Source organism: Nerophis ophidion, linkage group LG22 (assembly GCF_033978795.1).
Source record: "Nerophis ophidion isolate RoL-2023_Sa linkage group LG22, RoL_Noph_v1.0, whole genome shotgun sequence".
Classification (NCBI taxonomy): domain Eukaryota; kingdom Metazoa; phylum Chordata; class Actinopteri; order Syngnathiformes; family Syngnathidae; genus Nerophis; species Nerophis ophidion.
This window is the reverse complement of record NC_084632.1, coordinates 20,812,422-20,831,875: the sequence shown is the minus strand read 5'-3', so window position 1 is coordinate 20,831,875 and position 19,454 is coordinate 20,812,422. Positions and strand designations below refer to the sequence as shown.

Below are 19,454 nucleotides of genomic sequence, written 5' to 3'. Positions count from 1 at the left end.
TGTGACCAAATCTGCTGGGTCTAAAGTATACATACAGCAATGTTAATATTTGGTTACATGTCCCTTGGCAAGTTTCATAAGCAATAAGGCGCTTTTGGTAGCCATCCACAAGCTTCTGGTTGAGTTTTTGACCACTACAAAATTGGTGCAATTCAGCTAAATTTGTTGGTTTTCTGACATGGACTTCTTTCTTCAGCATTGTCCACTTGTTTAAGTCAGGTCTTTTGGGAAGGCCTTTCTAAAACCTTAATTCTACCCAGATTTAGCCATTCCTTTACCACTTTTGACGTGTGTTGGGGGTCATTGTCCTATTGGAACACACAACTGCCCAAGACCCAACCTCTGGGCTGATGATTTTAGGTTGTCCTGAAGAATTTGGATGTAATCCGCCTTTGTATTTGTCCTGCAGTATTTGCTCTCGGTAAAGTACCAGTTCCATTGGCAGCAAACCAAGCCCAGAGCATAATACTACCACCACCATGCTTGACGGTAGGGTGGTGTTCCTGGGATTAAAGGCCTCACCTTTCCTCCTCCAATTATATTGCTGGGTATTGTGGCCAAACAGCTTCATTTTTGTTTCATCTGACATCACATGGACAAATAGAAGACCTTCTTCGGGAAAGTTATGTGGTCTTTACAGAGAGTAAATGGGACAATTACAAAGGAGATTTACCTCCAAATTCTTCAGGACAACCTAAAATCATCAGCCCGGAGGTCGGGTCTTGGGCGCAGTTGGGTGTTCCAACAGGACAATGACCCCCCAAACACACGTCAAAAGTGGTAAAGGAATGGCTAAATCAGGCTAGAATTAAGGTTAAACGTGTGGACAATGTTGAAGAAACTAGTCCATGATAGAAAACCCACAAATGTAGCTGAACTGCACCAATTTTGTCAAGAGGAGTGGTCAAAAACTCAACCAGAAGCTTGTGGATGGCTACCAAAAGCGCCTTATTGCAGTGAAACTTGCCAAGGGACATGTAACCACATATTAACATTGCTGTATGTATACTTTTGACCCAGCAGATTTGGTCACATTTTCAGTAAACCCATAATAAATTAATAAAAGAACAAAACTTCATGAATGTTTTTATGACTAGCAAGTATGTGCTCCAATAACTCTATCACAAAAAAATAAGTTTTGTAGATATTATTGGAAACTCAAGACAGCCATGACATTACGTTCTTTACATGTGCATGTAAACTTTTCATCCCGACTGTACTAGCTTTTTTAGACAAGATTATAGACTGTATTGGACAATATAGTTTACATACGAAATGTCCATTTCTATTTATTACAAATAATAAGAAAACGTAACTGCCTAACTGACCTATCAAGGAGGAAATCCGCAAGTTTGGAGTCAGATGAAAAATTTTTCTCCGCCTTCAATCGTCTTCATCTTTCAAAGGCATCCCAGATACAAATCTTCGTTTTGTTCTTAAGTTTTGTGTTGAATAAGTTGAGGATCATGATGACACCTTTTAGATTTACTAAGGTCTGACATGTTTAGTAACTTCACCAGTGGCAGTAGCTAGTCGAAGAGGGCTGTGCGTAACTGGCAAACTGGGTGTGACACACTCACTGATTTTCTAATTGGTCAAATGGTAGAGGGCGGGACATCGAAATAAAAAGGATAACAAGATTTCAGGGCTGTAAATCTAATTTGGAAGTGAGCATATCCCAGCTGAACTACCGTTATCAGTTATAAAGGTATTCGAAAGAACATGATTTATTAATGCCTTTTGACATATCAGGACCATTTAATGATGACTTGGCATGAAATTATTACATATGGTACCTTTAAGCCGCAACCGTTATTTTTAGAAGAAAAAAATATTTTTACAAATATGAACCATATTTTGTAAATGTTTATTTACATACCTTTATTGTTTCCAAACCGTGTCTGTAACACAGCAGTAAAATAACTGATCAACCAAAACAAAATTCATCATCATGATCCCACGAGCTTCGGTAGCTAGCTCTCCAATCAGCTAAACAGACTCAATAACTCCACGGGGACGTTTAGGTGAATTTACCAAACTGAAACAATACCAAAAAAATGCCATTGTAAGTTAATAATACTAACAGACACTTGTAAATGTGTTAGCATATTTGCTAATGCTTGATCACATTACGATAGCCCATAAAAATATGCATGAAAACACTCCTACAGAGTTTAGTAAGTATGAATTGTTTTGGTTATATTGTAAAACTTGCCAACATTGATTGGAGTGATAAAATAATCCTTTCAAGTAGTAACGCTATGGACTGTTATTCTTCCGGTACATAGTCAACCTGCAGCAACTGCGGTGAGCCAATTCGTCCAAAAGATGGCACCATAGCACAAACAATAACTGACCTTTTCAGTGTCTGTCGGTGTAAAATAGAAACGATTTGGTAAACACAAAACACTATGGCCGTTAGCGAAGAAAAATCTATAAATTAGCTGCACTGTTTTATATGCCGCAGGGTTCAACGCATTGGAAAAAAGTAGTGGCTTATGGTCCGGAAAATACGGTAATCATCCATGCTAATGTTAGAATTATGATGTTAAGTCAATGACTAAAAATACATTAATACCTCTTTAAACTAGGGAAATTTATATGAATTAAATGTTAAATCTTGTGAATTGCAGTAACGATACGATGAGTGTGAAAGGGTCTTTAGTCTTTACTGACCGTGATGCAAAAAGTTTTACTATCTTAAGACTCATTGCTTGTGTGCTTCGGATGGAATATTATGTGAACATGTTATTTTTATGATGTGCTTTGATGGGGCGACTCATTCACTATTTGTACTCCTATCACGTTCATGTTGAGTCTTCCCAATAAAAACAGCTTTTTGGAGGTGATTTATCATTGTTTGTGATCTGCGACATAGTGTACAGCAGCATCCCTCTTCAGGACTTGTCTTACACAAATGTTGGCGATTTGGGCTCATTCACACATTTTTCATCGTTTTCTCAACAAAAAATGACATATGTAATTATCAATGTTTAGTTTTTTTCATCAATTCCTTTCTCATGCTTCAAAACATGTTTTATTTTTTGATAACAAAGAGTGAATAACTTTATAGGACACTGGGATAAAGCTGTTAATTTGATTGAGAATTTTATTATACAGTAGTACCTCAACCTACGAGTCTAATTGGATCTGTGACTGAGCTCCTAACGTTAAACCAGTGGTGTCAAACGTACGGCCCGGCCCGCGAACAGGTTTTATCCGGCCCGCGGGATGAGTTTGCTGAGTATAAAAATGAGCCGAAATTTTTAAATGAAAGAAACTGCTGTTCTAAATGTGTCCACTAGATGTCTCAATAGCTATTCTTTGTATCTTTGTACATGATGCTACGTATGTAAAAAAATTTAAAAAAATAAACCACATGTTAGTACACCAGTCGAGGAAAATTATCAAACTACATAAATAACATTTTGTAATAGATTATTGTCAGGCTTGGTCCAAAAATAGGACTTAGATGCAGAGTAGGGATTAATACGGTAGGCTTTTAATTTGAAAGCGTCCTTTCACCTCCAGCGTCAGGACAATTCAATATAGACTATGACTAAACTAGTCGGCAAAAAAAGTTCCCCAAAAAAAAAAAAAAAGGAACAACCGAAAATCATTCCAAAAGGAGAAAAACACAAAAACAATAACCAACTATACTTGGCGCCTTATATTCTATAAAATGTGAAGTGAAGTGAATTATATTTATATAGCGCTTTTCTCAAAGTGACTCAAAGCGCTTTACACAGTGAAACCCAATATCTAAGTTACATTTTTAAACAAGTGTGGGTGGCACTGGGAGCAGGTGGGTAAAGTGTCTTGCTCAAGGACACAACGGCAGTGACTAGGATGGCAGAAGCGGGGATCGAACCTGCAACCCTCAAGTTGCTGGCACGGCCGCTCTACCAACCGAGCTATACCGCCCGTATTCATAAACAAAAACGCTACAATGGGAGAAAAAAACAATGGCTATGAAACTTCTACACTGTCTCTAATCTAATAAAGGTTAACAAAAAATGTCACTCAAAAAATTGAGGAAAAGGAAAAACTGAAAACTCACCACTTCAGCTGCAAAACTAAATAACACAAAATCACTCTGCTGAGGAGGAGAAAAAGAAAACTCAAAATATCAACGAAGGAATTCAGGATCAAGGTATTCAAACACGAGAGGAGGCAAGCCATGGGCAGGAGAATAGAGAGTCACGAATAAACGAGACAATCTGGCACAGAACAAAGGGAGGTGTGGGCTTATAAAACACATAAGGGTAATGGGGAACAGGTGGAAACAATCAGGGGTCAGGGATGACGTCAGACTGATGACACAAAAGGAAGGGCAAGTGACCTGAAAGGAGAGGAGTTACTTTTCAAACTAAAACATGCAGAAGAAACCAAGACAAGACATCCCTCACTATGGTGTGACAATTTAGATATTATTTTTTGATCTTAATACATTGAAAATTAACACCAATGAGTCGACTGATGAACATTATCACATAATTTATTTAAAAAGTATGAATAACAACAAATAAAGATAGAATACTATTAATCGCAACGTGTAAGTGGAAAAAAGAACAATGACATTATGATTTGTACATTTCCAGAATGTGCTTGTTCTATTTTTAAACGAAGAAAACAATCAGAAGTTGTCTTTATTTTTAAGTTACCGTACTGTGATTTTACCAGTCTGGCCCACTTGGGAGTAGACTTTTCTCCATGTGGCCCCCCATCTAAAATGAGTTTGACACCCCTGCTCTAAACACTTGTATTTCAAATCAACATGTATAATCTAAACAACCGGTAATTGTAATCAATTGGTGCTTGGACCCCCCCCCCAAACAATACAATGTTACATGTAACATGCCCTTTTAAAATTAAGATTGATATTAAATATTTCATAAAAGCTACAATAGAATGTAGTACTAACAACTACAGTACTGTAATAAAAATATATAGCACTTACCTTGGAGAGTCAACCTCTACAGTATTTTCTTCCACCTGCTTTTCTCTGAAATACATTATCAACCACTTCTTCACATTTTCATGGATAAATGTCTTCCGTGTGGATATTGTTTTAATTATTATCATTCTGCTAGCTGCGATACACTCAAATTGTTTCACCCAGTTGGCAACATGTTTGGTCAAGTTTATTTTTTTCGGTTTTTTATTTTAATTTAATCACCATAGTCCAGGGGTCAGCAACCCAAAATGTTGAAAGAGCCATATTGGACTGAAAATACAAAAAACAAATCTGTCTGGAGCCGCAAAAAATTAAAATCCGGTTTTAATGAACGCAACACATATGATGTAAGTGTCTATAATAGCCTACTATCAAAATGACTTTAAAAGCCTTATACAAGTGTTATAGTAAAGACAACACATGATGTAAGTGTCTATATTAGCTATATTTACCAACTATCAAAGGCTAATGCAAATCTTTGTTGAGAGAAATGTTGTATTTTAATTTTTATTCTACACATTTTTGCAACATTGGAAATTATTAATAAAATGGAGGCTTCTCATAGGATGAGATAACTTCTGGAAATTACTGGCTGAGAATGGCCAAAGCTATGGAGGTGTGTCCAAGTTTGAGGAAAGGGCAGGCTGTCTTCATCTAATGGATTTATTACAATTTTTGCCAACTGGGTAACGTTTGCTGTGGTCTGGAACAACATGACACACAAAAAATTATGACAAATGCAGCTTCATCACATACAGATACTCTTTCATGACATGCAAATATAAATTAAACACACAGATGACATACGTAAAGGAAATTAAATGAGCTCAAATATACCTACAAATGAGGCATAATGATGCAATATGTACATACAGCTAGCCTATTTAGCATGTTAGCACCGATTAGCTTGCAGTCATGGATTGACCAAATATGCCTGATAAACAGTCCAACAAGTCAATAACACCAACAAAGCTCACTTTTGTGCATTCACGTACAGCAGGGGTCGGCAACCCAAAATGTTGAAAGAGCCATATTGGACCAAAAATACAAAACAAATCTGTCTGGAGCCGCAAAAAAATTTAAAGCCATATTACATACTGATAGTGTGTCATGAGATATAAATTGAATTATGAGGACTTAAAGGAAACTAAATGAGCTCAAATATAGCTACAAATGAGGCATAATGATGCAATATGTACATACAGCTAGCCTAAATAGCATGTTAGCATCGATTAGCTTGCAGTCATGCAGTGACCAAATATGTTTGATTAGCACTCTCCACATAAGTCAATAACATCAACAAAACTCACCTTTGTGCATTCATGCACAGCGTTAAAAGTTTGGTTGACAAAATGAGACAGAAAAAGAAGTGGCATAAATCACGTCGGAGAAAGTTATACATGAATACATTATACCATGAATTGATTAACGTGGACCCCGACTTAAACAAGTTGAAAAACTTATTCGGGTGTTACCATTTAGTGGTCAATTGTACGGAATATGTACTGAACTGTGCAATCTACTTATAAAAGTATCAATCAATCAATCAAAGATGTAAACAAACTAGGGCGAGTTCAAGGACCGCCAAAATTAGTAGGACAAATCGGCGCACACCAAATACTCGAATGAGTGAAGCATGTTTAATATAAACAGTGTGCTTTATAACAATTAGGGAGGTTTGTGTCATGTGTGTCCTCCTACAGAAACCAAATTAAAACAAAAAATATGTTTTTTCCCACTCATCATTTCCATTTTTCATATATTTTTGAAAAAGCTCCAGAAAGCCACTAGGGCGGCGCTAAAGAGCCGCATGCGGCTCTAGAGCCGTGGGATGCCGACCCCTGACGTACAGCATAAAAAGTTTGCTGTACAAAATGAGACAAAGAAGGAGTGGCATAATAAAACACGTCTTTCTGTGGCAACATCGGAGAAAGTTGTACATGTAAACAAACTATGGTGCGTTCAAGGATTGCTGAAATTAGTGCCCGCCATATACTCTCATCAGTTAAGCATGTATTACATAAACATTGGGATTTGTAACAATTAGGAAGGTTTGTGTCATGTTTGTCCTCCTACAGAAAATATATTAAAACAACAAATATTTTTTCCATTTTTATACATCTTAGAAAGAGGTCCAGGGAGGCACTTTGGCGGCGCTAAAGAGCTGCAGGTTGCTGACCCCCGCCCTAGTCCTTCACTCTCCTATCTTCCATGTTTGGAAAAACAAAGTTATGTCGATTTGTAGCCATAAGATAAGTCGAGTGAGTAAGGTCTCATGCGGCTCTTTAGTGCCGCCATAGTGGCTCCCTGGACCTCTTTCTGAGATCTGTGAAAATGGAAAAAATATTTTTTGTTTTAATATATTATCTGTAGGAGGACAAACATGACACAAACCTTCCTAATTGTTAGAAATCCCACTGTTTGTTGTACATGCTTCACTGATTAGAGTATTTGGCAAGCACCGCTTTGTCCTACTAATTTCAGTGTTTCTTGAACGCACCGTAGTTTGTTTACATGTACAACTTTCTCCGATGCTGCCACAGAAAGACGTGTTTTATGCCTCTCCTTCTTTGTCTCACTTTGTCCAACAAACTTTTTATGCTGTACGGGAATGCTCAAAGGTACATGCGGCTCTAGAGCTGTGGGTTGCTGACCCCCGCCCTAGTCCTTTACTCTCTTAACTTCCATGCTTGGAAAAACAAAGTTATGTCGATTTCTTTAGCCATAAGCTAATGCGAGCGAGTAAGCTCTCATGGGAGTTAATGTGACATGTGGCACACCAACTTATGGCGGGGATGCTCACAGCTCGGTTTTTGCTTGCAACTTAAAGCATAACAAATTGTCAAGAGTCAGCTCTTATCTCAAAACACTCTTAAGTTGAGGTACCACTGTACTGTGTTCATAAAAGTCAGCACTAAAGTGTTGTCACAGAGAATGCATCTTTCATTTGTTCACCTTGGTATTGTATTACTAAATACATTATTTTACGAGCGACTCAATCTGTCGACAGAATGTGAGGACAATTTGACACAACAACATGGATGTGATCACTGACCTTTGACAAAGACACATTTTGACAAATAAAAGTTTGTAATTGCTTGACATGTTGACATATTTGTGTGATTATTCTTAAAGTGACATTCAGTATGTTCATCAAGCACATCTTCATCGACTGAACACCGCTCGGTGACGTCATACGCACATACGGTGTTAGCTTTCACTGTTATGCTGATGACTGACACTTTCAAATACTACAATGAGTAGAGGAGTGTTATGTGTGTGTATATGTATAAATAAATGAACACTGAAATTTAAGTATTTCTCTTACATAGATAGATAGTACTTTATTGATTCCTTCAGGAGAGTTCCTTCAGGAAAATTAACATTCCAGCAGCAGTGTACAGAGTTGAGATCAATTTAAATAAAAGTAAAAAGTAAATAATGGGGGTTTAAATGGAAACAAAAAAGAGAAATATTACAATGAGAATAAAAACTAAAACGCAACAATGGGAATAAAAATATAACAGTAAAATAAGAATATAACAAGACAAAGTAGGCAGTAGTGACCATGTTATGAAAACGTATTGCACTGTTATTGTTTTGCATCCCCTGTCATCCGAGTACATATAATATAGTATGTATATTATATATATATATATATATATATATATATATATATATATATATATATATATATATATATATATATATATATATATTTATATATATATATATATATATAAGAAATACTTGAATTTCAGTGAATTTTAAATAAAAATATACTCCTCCTCCTCCCCGGGCTCCAGTACTCTGAAAACAGTTAGAGATGCTACCTCATTAGAAGCTTTTAAGTCCCATCTTAAAACTCATTTATACACCCTAGCCTTTAAATAGGCCTCTTTTCGCCAAGTTGATCTGCCGTCTCTTTTTTCTGCTCTGCCCCCCTCTCCTGCGTGGAGAGGTTATGGGATGACTATGGATCTGTTCAAAGTCAGGACCCGGGGTGGACAACTCCTCTTTGCATCAGTTGGTGACGTCTCTGCGCTGCTGACTTGTCTCCACTCAAGATGTTCCCCTGCTGGTCTTCCAATGGACTGGACTTTCACATGAAGTCGGTACCCGGGGTGGACCACTCCTCATCATCAGTCGGCCCTTTGTCTGCTTCACCCATTTATTTTGTTCCACCCTAAATGTATGTACAAAAAGAACAAAAGTACATGTCAAATAGTGCTCAATGGCATTCCACTTTCACCAAAGGAAAATCAAAGTATGTTAGAACACTTGACAGCACACTTCTCTGCCTGAGCCTGCAGCGTCCTCTGGTGTGCCAACAAGGTATGACAAGCACATTTTGCTTCTATTCGAAATGGGTACACAGTAAAACATGCTAAGACAGAAATAGCAACATATTGTTATTCAAATTAAAAATACCACATCACATTATAACATATGTTTAATGAAAGGATTGATTATGTAAAGAACATTTATTGGGATCGCTCTTTGTTGGGATAATAGAATAGAATAGAAAGTAGATTATTGATCCCTGGGGGAAATTCAGCGCCACAGTTTGCTCACAATAAACACTTAGGTATGTTTTACATGCGAATAATATAAATACAGTATTATACAGCTTTATTCACATGTGAATAATATAAATACAGTCTATTATACACTACGATGAGGTTGCGACTTGTCCAGGGTGTACCGCGCCTTCCGCCCGATGGCAGCTGAAATAGGCTCCTGCAACCCCCCGCGACCCTGAACGGGACAAGCGGTAGGAGATGGATGGATGGATGAACAGTCTATTATATAGCATTATTCACATGTGATTAGTGTAAATACAGTCTATTATACAGCATTATTCACTTGTTAATAATATAAATACAGTCTATTATACGGCATTATTCACATGTGAATAATATTAATACAGTCTATTATACAGCATTATTCACATGTGAATGATATAAATACAGTCTATAATACAGCATTATTCACATGTGAATAATATAAATACAGTCTATTATACATCATTATTCACATGTGAATAAAATAAATTCAGTCTATTAAACGGCATTATTCATATGTGAATAATATAAATACAGTCTATTATACAGCATTATTCACATGCGAATAATATAAATGCAGTCTATTATAAACCATTATTCACATGTGAATAATATAAATACAGTCTATTAAACAGCATTATTCACATGTGAATAATAAAAATATAGTCTATTATACAGCATTATTCACATGTGAATAATATAAATACAGTCTATTATATGGAATTATTCACATGCGAATAATATCAATACAGTCTATTATACAGGCTGGCCTGGTAACGCCTCGGGATCCCCCGGGAAGAGCTAGACGAAGTGGCTGGGGAGAGGGAAGTCTGGGTTTCCCTGCTTAGGCTGTTGCCCCCGCGACCCGACCTCGGATAAGCGGAAGATGATGGATGGATGGAGTCTATTATACAGCATTATTTGCATGTGAATAATACAAATACAGTCTAGTATACAGCATTATTCACATGTGTTTGATGTAAATACAGTCTATTATATAGCATTATTCACTTGTGAATAATATAAATACAGTCTATTATACAGCATTATTCACATGTTAATAATGTAAATACAGTCTATTATACAGCATTATTCACATGTGAATAATGTAAATACAGTGTATTATTAAAGCATTATTCACATGTGAATAATTAAAATACTGTCTATTTTACAGCATTATTCACATGTGAATAATATAAATACAGTCTATTGTATGGAATTATTCACATGTGAATAATATGAATACAGTCTATTATACAGCATTATTCACATGTTAATGTAAATACAGTCTATTATGCAGCATTATTCACATATGAATAATACAAATACAGTCTATTAAATAACATTATTCACATGTGAATAATATAAATAGACTATTATACAGCATTATTCACATGTAATTAATGTAAATGCAGTCTACTTTACAGGATTATTTACTTGTGAATAATATAAATACAGTCTATTATACAGCATTATTCACGTTAATAAATTAAATACAGTCTATTATGTAGCATTATCCCCAATCGAATAATATAAATACAGTCTATTATATGGAATTATTCACATGTGAATAATATAAATACAGTCTATTATACGGCATTATTCACACGTGAATAATATAAATACAGTCTATTATACAGCTTTATTCACATGCGAATAATATAAATACAGTCTATTATACAGCATTATTCACATGTGAATAATATAAATACAGTCTATTATACAACAATATTCACATGTGAATAACATAAATACAGTCTATTAAACAGCATTATTCACACGTGAATAATATAAATACAGTCTATTATACAGCATTGTTCACATGTGATTAATGTAAATACAGTCTATTATATACAATTATTCACTTGTGAATAATATAAATACAGTCTATTATACAGCATTATTTGTATGTGAATAATACAAATACAGTCTATTATACAGCATTATTCACATGTGAATATCAATACAGTCTATTATACCGCATTATTCACATGTTGATAATGTAAATACCGTCTATTTTACAGCATTATTCACATGTGAATAATATAAATACAGTCTATTATATGTCATTATTCACATGTGAATAACATAAATACAGTCTATTAAACAGCATTATTCACATATGAATAATTTAAATACAGTCTTTTAAACAGTCAAAAAGGAACATATGCATTATAAAGTCCGATGGCTGTCTTGTGCAATTCCGTGTTGCATTTTGGGAGTCCGAGCCTTCCACTGAACGTGTTCATTCTCTCTGCCAGGTCCGAGTGTAGTGGGTGGGAGGTGTTGTCCATCATGGTTAAGAAATTTGCAAGACTTCTCCTCTCTGACACCACCGCCTGAGGGTCTAGCTCCACTCCCCCCACGTTACTGGCCTTCCTTGCCAGCTTGTCCAGCCTGCTTGCGTCCCCCTGGGTGAGAGATCGCTCCTCGGTTTGGTTTTATTCTCCTCTAAGTACAAATAAATATGACTCCCTCTCAGCCCCACACCTGTTTCTCATCACCATAGCCACTATTTCAGTAATTTGCTTTCTGTTTCTCGGTCTGGGAACTTTGCTACTGCTTATGCTTGCTTATGCATACTACTTGCTACATACTTGCCTACCTATGCTGCACATCCTTCATGCCCTTGACCACCTGCCACGCACCTTGCTGTTCATGCCCCTTGTTTTTGAAACAGTAAGGGTTTTGTTTTAGTTTTTCATAGCCATGCCATCGAGCTGTTTTTGTTTATAGTTCATTAATATTCATGCCATCGAGCAAGTGTTTTTGTTTCATGTTTGTATTTTGTACCCCCGTATTCGTACCTCATTGTGAGCGCCCTTTGTTTGCTTTTTTTGTATTCAGTGTGTTAATAAATGAATCATGTACTTACAATCATGTCTCGCTCGTGCAAATCATCCTTTGCGTGGAAGAAGTCAGTCCTGACAAGTGCAAGTTTTTGTTTCGTGCCTATAGTCATGCCATTGTGCTAGTTTTGTTTTGAGTAGTCTAGTTATTGTTCTCCGTCATTGTGCGCATCCTTTGTTTGCCTTTTTGTAGTTTGTTTGTTAATAAATTAAACATGTAGTCACGTTCACGCCTGGCTCGTCCCGAACTCCCTCTGCGTCAAAGAAACAATCCTAGTCCAAGTCCTTGTTTGACAAGTTTTTGTTAGTTTTTCGAGTTTTTTTTTTATCCCACAAATACTTTTTGGGGTTTTTTTATATTTAGTTTTTGTAATATTTGACTTTTTTTTTTAATATCGCAAGATTTTTTTGTAAGTCACAATTCTTATTTTGTAATAAAATCATAGCTTTTTTTTTTTTTTTTTTTTTTTTTGGTAAAACATTATTTTTTCCCCCATTTAGGTAATTACTGTACTTTTTTTTTTCTTAATATTATGTTTTTTTTTTTTCAACAAACATGATTCTTGTAATGTTAAAATTGTTTCTCAAATTAATTTTCCAAACTTTCTTTTAGTATTTTGTTGTATTTTTGGTTGTTTAGGGCAGGGGTGTCCAAACATTTTCCAGCGAGGATCGCTTACGTAAAAACTGAAGGATGCTGGGGCCATTTTGATACTTTTTCTCCATGAAAGATAACAAAACCAATATAATGTAGATCATTATATACTAAACTAACTGAACAAAATATCCACATCTTTGCTTTGTGATATAGCAAACAGGGTCAATAGCTGTTGTATAATATATTATTTTTTCCAACTATTATTTTTGTCCTGTTGACTAAACACTTTTTAGGCATTTAGAATGCATGAACATTTACCATTTCTTGCAAAAAATGTGTACACATTTTCCTGATAAATCATCAAAGACCATGGACACTACATTAAGACGCACAGGTCGTCGGACATTTTGGTTTTTATATCCCAATTTGGGGGTAATTAGGGACAGTTCTATTTTATTCTTTAATTTTTTGTGCAATATTTTAAATCAGAACATGTTTATTTTGTCTTTTAAAATGTGCCACGGGCCAATAGAAATCCAGCAGCTGACCGCAGATGGCCCCTGCGCTGCACTTTGGACACCTGATTTAGGGCTTTGTAGTTTTGCATATGTTACAACTCTTTTTTTTAATACCTTAAACCAAAGAACAAAAAATAAAGAAAAAAGGGATAAAAAATATACACGCGTCAAAAATACTTATTTCACCCTTAAACAGCTTTATTCGCTTTTTTCACTTATTATGACTTTTTCTTTCAATCTTTTTTACTTCATTCTTGTAGCAATACTTATTTCCCAACTTAATTTTTCAAACTAATTTCATACTATTGATTGCTTTGCATATAATCAGAACTATTTTTTAATAGCCCTAATATATATAGAAAAAAATGAATAGAAAAAAAGAGACAAAATACAGACAACCTCATAAAGAACTACACTACATTTTCTGCCTTCATTCTCCAAACATTTTGACTTTATTTTCTTAAAATGACTGCCACTTTTTATATTGAGTATTACATTTTTGTTGTTGTTGTTGAATTGTAATTTTAGTATGCTATTAAAAACATGTGAACTCCATTTATATCCCCTTGATTTAATTGGTTTAGTATGGAAGTATAATTGTCTCACATCAACTTATATATATCAATATGATATATATACAAATATGAATAAAAAAATAATTTGTACAAACACACACGTATTTGTAAATATATTTGTGAGATTTGAAAATATGTCAGGCTTTCCCCTGACAGTTTGTTTGTGTTAGTTTTTTTCCCTCTGCATTTGTCTTGGTTTCCTCTGTGTGTTTAGTATTTCCTGTTTTTATTTCCTGTCAGAGCTCTTATTTTGTCTGTTTCCTGTTTTTTTTCCCCTTATTCGCTGTTTCTCCTCAGCTGCGGCTGATTGGCATCTGGCCACACCTGATTTCAATCAGCCCGTCTTATTTTACCTGCTTTGTTCCTGGATTGCATTGTTATGGTATTGCTGTGTATAGGTTTGTTGGATTGATTAAAAAAATGAGAATCGATTCTGAATCGCACAACGTGAGAATCGTGATTCAAATTCGAATCGATTTTTTCCCACAACCCTACTGTCTGTCTGTCTGTCTGTCTCTCTCTCCATCAATCCATAGATCTATCTATCTATCTATCTATCTATCTATCTATCTATCTATCTATCTATCTATCTATCTATCTATCTATCTATCTATCTATCTATCTATCTATCTATCTATCTATCTATCTATCTATCTATCTATCTATCTATCTATCTATCTATCTATATATCTATCATCCATCCATCCATAGATCGATCGATCGATCGATCGATCGATCTATCTATCTATCTATCTATCTATCTATCTATCTATCTATCTATCTATCTATCTATCTATCTATCTATCTATCTATCTATCTATCTATCTATCTATCTATCTATCTATCTATCTATCTATCTATCTATCTATCTATCTATCTATCTATCTATTTATCTATCTATCTATCTATCTTAGGCTGACCATATTCTGAAATACCAAAAAGAGGACACATATATGCGTGCCGGTGGAGTTGGTGTTGCAAGGGGGTCTGGGTATTTGTTCTGTTGTGTTTATGTTGTGTTACGGTGCGGATGTTCTCCCGAAATGTGTTTGTCATTCTTGTTTGGTGTGGGTTCACAGTGTGGTGCATATTTGTAACAGTGTTTAAGTTGTTTATATTTGTGGCTGTTGAGCAAGTATGCCTTGATTGACAATCAACCCACTCCCTAGCTCTCTCTGTCTCTGCCCCTCCCTTGCGAACTTAGCTGTGTGTGCACACCTTCACAATTTTTTGTGTTTTTAACCCCCTCTTAACCCTGTACGTACCTTGAAAATACACGCAATCCTGATTCAAATCACCGGACATCAGAGGCATATAAGAAACCACGCCCGGACAGCCCCGCAAAAGAGGACATGTCCGGGGAAAAGAGGACGTACGGTCAGTCTAATCTATCTATCCATCTATCCATCTATCCCTCTATCTCTCTATCTATCTATCTATCTATCTATCTATCTATCTATCTATCTATCTATCTATCTATCTATCTATCTATCTATCTATCTATCTATCTATCTATCCATCCATCCATCCATCCATCCATCCATCCATCCATCCATCCATCCATCCATCCATCCATCCATCCATCCATCCATCCATCCATCCATCCATCCATCCATCCATCCATCCATCCATCCATCTATCTATCTATCTATCTATCTATCTATCTATCTATCTATCTATCTATCTATCTATCTATCTATCTATCTATCTATCTATCTATCTATCTATCTATCTAAATATAAATGTTCTAAATAAATTCAATTATTCTTTCCAAAACATTTATTTTGAATATGAGTGCTGCTCTTTTCATGCCTGAAATGATTTCTTACACAAAAAACAACAACTAATGAAATATCCCTAATAACAGTACTATAGTACAAAGCACTGTTATTATTATTATTAGGCATGCATGCGGTCGCTTGAAACTGGAGCTGGAGGACTACGCATGCGTGTTCTGCACTTTGCCGGAAAAGGTGCACTTAGTGTGGAGAGTGATGCCTTCCTCCAGTGAACATATACGATCTTCGGCAACATCTTGACAGCTAACAGGGAACTCCTCATCGCTTCCAACAAGTAAGTTGACAGCGTGTTTGTCAACAAATGTGCTAGTTTTAACGGCTTTGTGACGTTCTGTCAAGCAGGACAATTTGTTGTCGGTTGCATTCCCTTGTCGGGGGGGGCGGTTGTGGGTGTTGTTGAGGTGTCGCTCTTCCGAATAAGGATCCAATGTTATGGACTTCGAGCTGGTTAGCGTTAGCCACAGTTAGCTTGGCGTTAGCTAGCCTGGCACTGGTTGCCACTTCCGGTTGAGCCTGCACTCACCTGCTCGTTGCAAATGCTGCACAACTATATGCTGCTTTGCTGTGCAAACAAGCCCGCTTTCGGGCACTGAAATAGCTTTGTTAAGTTAGCTTTACGCTAGCTAATTTGGCATTGTCTGCATCAACTTGCTATTACGAGCCTGTTTTTTTTCTTCCCCTGGTTGTATTTCTGTAAATTAACACATCTTCCACTTTGGTTTAATAGCTGCTACAAAAAAGGAGAAGCTGTTGATGCCGAGAGGAAAATGGCATGCACACAAAAGAAAGCTTCACTTACACAATACTGATTAACCTGTCAGAATAATATTTTTGTATCAGGGAATTGAATGCACCACACCTGCCACCTTAAGAGTTTTATTTTGAAAATCTCTGGGTAGTGTTACATTAAAGACCTACTGAAATGAGATTTTCTTAGTTAAACGGGGATAGCAGGTCCATTCTATGTTTCATACTTAATCCTTTCGCGATATTGCCATATTTTTACTGATTTAGTAGAGAACATCGACGATAAAGTTCGCAACTTTTGGTCGCTAATAAAAAAGCCTTGCCTGTACCGGAAGTAGCAGACGATATGCGCGTGACGTCACGGGTTGTAGGGCTCCTCACATCCTCACATTGTTTATAATCATAGCCACTAGCAGCGAGAGCGATTCAGACCGAGAAAGCGACAATTTCCCCATTAATTTGAGTGAGGATGAAAGACTCGTGGATGAGGAAAGTTAGAGTGAAGAACAAAAAAAAAAGTAAAGGCAGCGGCAGTGGGAGCGTATCAGATGTAATTAGAAACATTTACTAGGATAATTCTGGAAGATCCCTTATCTGCTCATTGTTTTAATAGTGTTTTAGTGAGATTGTAAATCAAATCAAATCAACTATATTCATAAAGCACATTTAAAATTTACCACAGGGGTAGCCAAAGTGCTGTACAATGGACAGGTTAAAAGATAATACGAGGACCAAGCAAACAACACAACACAAACAGAACATGATAAAAAATAAATAAATAAAACGTAAAACAGCTTCACAGCAGGTGTATATTGGGGCGCCATTGCAGGATGGATATCACTTAGTGTTAAAAGCCAAGGAATAAAAGTATGTTTTTAAGAGAGATTTAAAAACAGGAAGAGAGGAGGCTTGTCTGACACTCAGAGGTAGGTCGTTCCAGAGCTTGGGAGCAACAGTAAAGTCATAACTGAAAATCGGATGGCTGCGGTGAACGCCAGTGTCTCCGCGAGAAGATGGAGCCAAGATCACAGCTGCATTTTTGAGCTGCAGGAGTAGGTCCCATAATCCACTGAAGTCTCCAATAAGAGCCGACTTAATATCACAATGTTCCCATCCAAAAACTTGCTGGTTGACGTAGAGAAACATGTTCGCTTGACCGCTCTGTGTTAAAGCTTCACAACAAACAAAGAAACACCGGCTGTGTTTTGATACTAAAGGCAGCTGCAATCCACCGCATTCCACCAACAGCATTCTTCTTTATAGTCTCCATTATTAATTGAACAAATTCCAAAAGATTCAGCAACACAGAAGTCCAGAATACTGTGTAATTATGCGATGAAAAGAGACGACTTTTAGCCGTGTGTGGTGCTGGGCTAATATGTCCGCTACAACCCTAGACGTCACAAACACGCGTCATCATACTTGTCATCATTACGCAACGTTTTAAACAAGAAACTCAGCGGGAAATTTAAAACTGTGATTTAGTAAACTAAACCGGCCGTGTTGGCATGTGTTGCAATGTTAAGATTTCATCATTGATATATAAACTATCAGAGTGCGTGGTCGGTAGTAGTGGGTTTCAGTAGGCCTTAAGCCAGTGGTTTTCAACCTTTTTTTAGTGATGTACCCCCTGTGAACATTTTTTAAATTCAAGTACCCCCTAATCAGAGCAAATCATTTTTGGTTGAAAAAAAGAGATAAAGGAGTAAAATACAGCACTATGTCAATAGTTTGTGATTTATTAAATTGTATAACAGTGCAGAAAAATTGCTCATTTGTAGTGGTCTTTCTTGAACTATTTGGAAAAAAAGATATAAAAGTAAAAGTGATTCAATTATAGATAACGATTTCTACACATAGAAGTCATCATCAGCTTAAAGTGCCCTCTTTGGGGATTGTAATAGAGATCCAGCTGGATTCATGAACTTAATTCTAAACATTTCTTCACAAAAAAAGAAATCTTTAACATCAATATTTATGGAACATGTCCACAAAAATCTAGCTGTCAACACTGAATATTGCATTGTTGCATTTCTTTTCACAGTTTATGAATTTACATTCATATTTTGTTGAAGTATTATTCAATAAATATATTTATAAAGGATTTTTGAATTGTTACTATTTTTAGAATATTTTAAAAAAATCTCACGTACCCCTTGGCATACCTTCAAGTACCCCCAGCGGTACGCGTACCCCCATTTGAGAACCACTGGTCTAAGCCAAGAATGTTACTATATCTTCAACAGAGTGTTGTGATGTGCATAGATACAACATGCTGTAATTATTTTACATTATGTACTTGCTGAACTGCATGGTGATTGGTGTTTGGTTGTGTGTGGACATGCCTCAAAGCTCAATACCGGTTGTCACAAGAATGTACTGCAGTATGGTGATAATCTTTGTTCACTGTTGTTTGTTAGTAACACTACAATAACACGACAATAAGAGGTACTTTGCAGCATTATTCTTATTCACTGGAATAATGCAAGAATCGAACAACATTTGCAAGACATGGTGAACTATGATGGTTTTGATTGATTGATTGATACTTTTATTAGTAGATTGCACAGTACAGTACATATTCCGTACAATTGACCATAGGGCTGGGTAATATATCGCGGGTTTGTCTCTGTGCGATATAGAAAATAACTATATGATGATATTCGAGTATACGTTCTCACGCAGTTGCTTTTCGCTGCGGGCATTACACTACAGGCTCTTCCCACTCGTTCTTGCGTTCTCTCTCACAGACAAGCGCACTTTCTTACACACGTCACATACTGTCACCTCATACGTCATATACGTATACGCCCTCTCGGAGCAGAGAGGTAGCAGACTGGGTAACG

The 19,454-nt window shown here is 36.2% G+C and overlaps 1 protein-coding gene across 1 annotated transcript in view; it reads left to right on the top strand.

The window, feature by feature from the left end:
* Nucleotides 1-16,000: 16,000 nt before the first annotated feature.
* rabgap1l (RAB GTPase activating protein 1-like) overlaps nt 16,001-19,454 on the top strand; it is a 258,076-nt gene continuing 254,622 nt past the window's right edge. Inside the window, exon 1 of the mRNA XM_061883477.1 lies at nt 16,001-16,135. The gene's annotated coding sequence lies outside the window, so the exon portion shown is untranslated. The remainder of the gene's footprint in view (nt 16,136-19,454) is intronic.